This window comes from Microtus oregoni, unplaced genomic scaffold (assembly GCF_018167655.1).
Source record: "Microtus oregoni isolate MIOR12 unplaced genomic scaffold, Mior012 000094F_ref0000399, whole genome shotgun sequence".
NCBI classification, from domain to species: Eukaryota; Metazoa; Chordata; class Mammalia; order Rodentia; family Cricetidae; genus Microtus; species Microtus oregoni.
In genome coordinates, this window is record NW_024544707.1 from 204,728 (window position 1) to 211,549 (window position 6,822).

The following is a 6,822-nucleotide window of genomic DNA, read 5'->3' on the forward strand; positions in this document are numbered from 1 at the left end:
CGCACGAGGGGCAAGATGTGCCGGACCTGCAGCGCGCGCTCCGGGGAGTGGAGGAAGGAGCGGGGGACTCAGTCGGGCCGGTTTGGAAGCAGGAAGCGCTTGCTCTCTAAAATTTCGTGGGAGCTGCAATCAATAAGGGAGCCGCAGTGGAGTAGGCGGAGAGAGGGCCGCACCCTTCTCTGCAGGGGAGGGGAGTGCCGCAATACCTTTCTGGGAGTTCTCTGCTGCCTCCCGTCTTCTAAAGACCCGCCCCGGGCCTGGAAGAATCCCTTCCCCCTCTCCCCCTCGTGATCTTTCTGGAAGATGGGCGGGAGACTTCTGGGCAGGCTTAAGGGCTAAACTGGTGCGTGGGCGTTGCCCTGCAGGGGACTTGAACAGGTGTAAAATTGGAGGGGCGAGGCTTCCCACGGGTTTTCGTTGGTGTCGGGAGGTAATTATAATAGGGGCAACGGAGGGAAATGGGAGACTAGGCGCTCACCTGGGGTTTTATGCAGCAGAACTACAGGTTATTGCTTATGATCTGCCTTGGAGTATTTTTCATCGAGTTAGATTAAAGGCATGCTCACCCGAGTTTATACTCCCACTTGAGATTCTTGCTATATCATGAAATTATAGTATCGCAACTTAGAATATATAAACAGAATTTTAGCATTTTTTCCTACAGAGCCCAGTACTTCACTCTGTCCCTCCTGTTCCCTCTGCAGTCCTACCAAAAGATATTTTAGCACTCTCTCATTTTAGTCCCTTTTTTCATTTTTTTGTGCTGGCTTATCCAATCCCTAGACAGAACACTGGCATTCTTTCTCTCTTGATCTTAGAAGCCTGATGAGTCATGAAACCAGACAGATTAGTTACACCACAAATTGAGGCTGTAGCTGGGCCCTTATCCTGTAGTTCTTTTATTCCTCTTTAGTACATCTTGTTGACTGTTAGCCTTTATTTTTTTTCTATCCCCACCCCTTCGGGAGCTTTACTACAATAGATTTATTGAGAATCTAACCTGAAGTTTGGCTTCTTCCCACTCCATGAATGCTTGTCTCTTCCCATCATTAATAAACTGAACTGTTTCCTATTAATGGCCTACAGATGGAGATCTCCTCCAATATCACCTGACTTATCTTAGATGGTATTAAAAGGTATATGAATTGACAAGAAATTTGCTGACTCCTTAATGCTTTAGTGGATTCATGAGTACAATACAGAAGACCGTTAATGAGCTAATGACAACTTTTTCATTTCATTATTTCCTACACACACAATCTCTTAGGTCACATGGAATTGATTGCTGCTTACATTTTGTCACTGTACACGTCTGTAGAAGGTGATTCCTTCTGGAATGCAGACTGTTGAGGTTCAGATGTTGTTTTCTGGTCTAAGGGCCTGTGAGCCTTTATTTTCCTATTTAGGTAGTGTTTTTTCCTCTGGTCTCTGGCTTGATTCATGACATTCCTCATGTTGTTGCTGGTTTTGCTGAGCTGCTTTGGTATGGTCTTACCAAGTGGTGTCTGCTAAGTTCCTATTGTATTGCTTGACTTGTAGCCAGGTAGAAGTGAAATGTAAGTGACATAAATGTACTTGAGAAGCTTGGTCTTTGGGTTTGGTGTTGTGTGTGTGTACTCTCTAAGAGGATACTCTATTGTTCCAGTATGGTAGCCAGTAACCAAATTACTTGTTAAGCGCTTGGAAATTATCAAGGAACTAATTTTTATTTGAAGTGTAAATAGTGTGGGCAGGGGAGCCATTGCTGCAAACTTGTTGGTTGCAGAAGACTAGTGCAGACTTTAATACTGTTCTATTACACTTAACAAAGAAATAAGAATTGAACTTTTGGTAGCCTATTTAAGTTGCTTGTTGTATTTTATTTTTGTGTTTCATTTAGTCTAAGCTGAAAGCTGGTCCTCCAAACCATTATTATACATGAAAGCAAGTATAGATTAATTTGGATTTCAAAAACTTAGAGCCGGTGTTTTAGCTGGGAAGTGGTGGCAGTTGCCTTTGATCCCAGCACTCAGGAGGCAGAGGCGGTGGATCTCTGAGTTCTAGGCCAACCTGACCTGCAGAGTGAGTTCCAAGATAGCCAGGATTACACAGAGAAAGCCTGTTGAAAAATAAAATTTAGGAAGCTGAGATTTCTTTAAATCATAATTGAGGCAGTACCTACGAGCAACCATGGGATTTGGATTTCTCTGTGGCTGATCAACCTAATTCCACTCCCCCCTACCCCTTTTTGATACTCTGGGCTTCCTTATTCTTTAAAGCCTCTTTCCCACCATGTAGCTTTTTGTTTGCCACATGTATGACTTCCTGTGCTGGTTTAAATGGCATGGCCTTTTACTTTCTAAGGGCAGCTGCCGAGATTTGCATCTTGGTTTCTGGGGTGGGGTTTGGAATTCTTTTTACAAGATGGGGAGTGTATAATACCTAGTTTTGTGCTCCCTAAAGGTTTTTGTTTTCTATGTAATATTTCTTAAAGTATGGTATGTTTAGGACAGGGATCTTGGGGTTTAGTATGCAGAAACTGTTGCCTTGCTGTTTAATTCGGATTTTCCAGTCTCACGCACAGAGAATTTAAATTCTGGGTAGCCAAGGCCAGATTAAAATTCTGCCCTTTCATGTTCACTTGCTTACTGTAAATGATGACTTCGTGGGTTTTTCCTGAGACAGGATTTCACTCAATATGTATCTCTGGCTGGCCTGCAACTCAGCATTTAGAGTTCTGCCTCCTGAGTGCTGGGTTAAAATTGACGAATGCATGCCTGGCCTGAACTGTTTTTTTTCTTCCCTCTTAAACAACCAAACAATAACAAACTGTGAGTGAAAGGGAAAACCTAAATGTGGGTCAGATTCTTTTAAATATATTAAGGGGGCTTGGGTTATAATTAGTAAAGTGTTTGTGTTGCAAGCAATGAAAACTTGCATTAAATCTCCACAATCCACATAAAAAAGCCAGGCATGTTAGAGCACATCTGAGGTATCCCTAGGACTTACTGGCCACACAAGCCTAGTTACTTGGCAGGCTCCATGCTGGTGAGAACATATCTCAAAAGACAAGGCAAACAGCAATTAAGAAGCTACAAAGTTGTCTTTCACACCCATCTACACACACACAGCTAGAGAGATAGTAAAATATTTCAGATAATGTTTTCTTCAACTTTTTATCTAATACTATGTTTCTTCCATCAAGGACAATGGGGATTTCTTCAGTGAGTAAGCAGAGTTGAGAACCAAACAAATTTTATGATTTGTGAAACTAAGTTTTCAATTGATAGTTAAAGCCTATGAAATAGAGAACAAAGCTCGTATTGTACAGGAATCTAATACTTAACTGAGGTGTCTTAATGCTCTTCATGGAGGAAACTGAGGCCTTCCTGTCTGTGATCACAAGCACTTCCTTGGGTTTCCCTGAACTAACCATTGCAGCTAGCTATCCTGTTCTTATACTGGGTGTGGTGGTTTAAATAAACTTAGTTTCCTATCAAGTGGTGCCGTATGATTTCATTCTTCCGGCAAAAATTGCTATATATGTTAAACATTTGTGTTTAATGTGAAAGTTAGGTTGGGTTTGTAATTTTTAATTTTCTAATTTTGAGCAAGATAAGGCCTTTTGTACATCTTATGTTTGGTGTAACTGTTTAATTATGGCTGCCACCCTTGGTCTAGAACGTGATAGTTGGACATCCCAAGAACAAGACTAGTTTGACTGGAAGAAATCTTAGCTATACAACACTTTGCTGGGTTACAACTCTAGGAGTCAAGCATTTGACCTTGAAGGTTGAGATCTTGATTTTGTTGTAGTGTATGCTAGTTTAGACATTGAAGGGGGGCACTTATCCAGACTCCATTCTTGGCTGCATTAGTGAGCACTAAGTGTCCTCCTTTAGGCTTTAACTGACTACTCACCATAACAGGCTTTGGTACCAGTCTGTGTACAGTAGAGGAAACGAAGGCTCAGATTTATCAACTTCTTATGTAATACTAGCAAACTGGGGCCAGGTATAGAAACTGGTCTAATGTTTGGTATTCCTACCATCTTTGTACTACCTTGCTCTGATTGAAACATTGAAGAGATCTAGATGTAATGTGCTATAAGGTGGTGATAGGCTCATAGAAAATTGAAAGCAGAGCAACTACTAGATTACTAGTTTTCTCTGAGGTAAGAATTCAGAAATTGGATCAAGTGTCGAGTCACTGAGAGTGGTTTCAGAACATCTCAAGGATCCCTTCCTTAGTGCCCTCTCGCCTACACCGTATTTGGTCCCGCTTGAATGTTGTCATGGCTCTTAAAATATAATTAACAATAGTAATTATTGTTTTTTCCTCCTTTAGATTGTTCCTTAAGGACAGGACAGTGCTTGTTTAAGGCTGTAACCCTGCTGTCTGAGCAAAACCAGGTCTTCGAGATCAACACACTTTTCATATTGCAAGATGTTGTGTTCTCAGAAGCAACAGAGGCACATGACTGTCACGGACAATACTGTCATTATGTTAAATGGGCTGTGCAGTTTGGATTTCTTTCTAAGGTAGTTTGGGTATGGATCATGGTTTTTTATGAATTAACTCTAGGTTATGCCTTCCATAATCCATGTAGTGTGTAGTGTGTCATGCAGTTGTTATTTTTAAATCTTGTAGCTTTGTACATGATAAAGGTGTTTTATTGTCTTAATGTTTTGAACACTTCTCAAAAATTCCAAATTATAAAACTGCAACTTATAATTTATTTTTAGAAAGATGGTTGTGGTTTTATAAGATGCTTAATTGTTCCACTAATCCTATTTGTGTTTTAAAATATGTAAAACTGAAGAGTTGGTCACTTTAGGAAGTGAAACATGTACTGGCTTTTAGAGATCATTTAACTTGGCATATCTTTTGCAACACACTTTGAATAGTGTTGGCACCAGCTGTGTTGTGGAGTCATTTTGAAAGGAGTCATTCCAGTGAGTGAATGCTACAAATGCAGGCTTTTGGTGTCCCATAAAACAAAACTGTCAGAAGCTTCAAACTAGAAATTAAGAAGCTGAAGTGTTTCAGAAGGAGACTACTTGCTGGAGAAATGTATAGTAGCTAAGAATTTAGGAATCATACAATTAACATTGCTTTGTATCTGCCAGATAAAAAGAAATGCTCATAGTGTTTCTTTTGAGCAGTACAGTAACTTGTTATAGTAAAGATTTCCCCACAAATACAAACTAATCCATAATTCATGGATGTATATGTAACACTTTAGAAATAGATGAGGCTACAAACATGGTTGGACTTATTACTGTGCTTGTATTTATTTATGTGAAAACTTGGCAATAAACTTATGTCCTAAAATAGTCAAAATGTGGAACGACTTTTTAATCTCATGCCTATCTGGAACAACTATATTGACATTTGTCCTAATGGGGAAAAACAGTGGGTAGAGCTGCAATGCCTTGGCACATTGCCACTCATTTGTGATATAAACCAAAGGGGGACCAAACTTTGAGGTAAAGATCAGAATTGGGCAGACTTGTACATTGTTAGGAACACAAGAACTTAGTTATTAATGGTCATAGCGAAGTGGAGCTGGACAAACTACTGGAAGATGTGTAATACCTCCATGATAGAGTGCTTTCCAACTGACTAATGCCTATCCCCTTATCAATTGAATTTAGAAGATAAAACTACCTGGGCCTCAACCCAGAAATTCAAAGTTGCAAATTCTTAGGTTAGTATTCTCAACACCCCCCCCACACACACACACCCCAAAAAAATCCTGACATAAATGCAGACTATAGTGTTTCAAAATTTTAAGAATGGGTAAGAATTAAATTTTGAGAAATGGCTTCTTTAGGAAGATGTACGTGGTAAACAATGACTCCTTAAAAGACTGGTACTAGGTACACTGGACTGCCAGGTTTTAGAGGAAAAGACTGTGTATTACTTTAAGTGATCACAAAAGAGGAACTAAGAACTTGGGCTAAAACTGAACTGGCATTTTACATGGTTACACCTTCACCACCAAGAACTTTACCCTGGGCAAAAGGAAAAGCAGGGGTGGGGGGCAGATGAGACAGGCAGTGGAGCCAAGACTGCTGTGGGAAAGGGCCTAAGTTCAGACCATGTCACCCACACTACTAGGCCTGTTAACTCCAGCTTCTAGCTTCCACAGGCTCCTGCACACAAATACAATTTAAAAATAAGATCCACCTGGCATTTACTGTATGCTTTTAATCCCAACACCTGGGAGGGGAGGAAGAGGCCAGCCAGGCTGTGTGGCAAAACCTTAACTTGGGGGAAGCTGCTCATAGTTCATTTTTTTTATTCTAGTAACCAGACTAGCAATTTACTAACCAGAGATGAAGACGCAGTGCTCACTGCATTTGCAGTGTCTTCAGTCAGGTTTTTTTGTGATGAATCAAGCAAAAATCTGGTGTATTAGTTGAGAATTTAGCATAAAAAGTACTAGTTCAGGCCGGGCAGTGCTGGCACATGCCTTTCCCAGCACTGAGGAGGCAGAGGCAGTTGGATCTTTGTGAGTTCAAGGCCAGCCAGGGCTACATATAGAAACCCTGTCTCCAAAAAAACAACAAACTAGTTGATTTGTTCAGTAAATATTAAATGCTCATTGGGAAATACTATATCAGGAACTTGGTAAATGGTGATGAAAATAGTTAACTACCCTTGCACATTCTGGCTCTGACCAGCTTACTTTTGAGATTTAAATGGTTTCTTTTGTCAAAGATGGATTTTAAGTTTATGTTAAACCAATAATGTATTTTGCCAATTGCAAAAATGGCCATCTAGGGCATAAAACCTTTACAAATTTCATAATATTCATTCAGTTCATTCTCTAGTGAG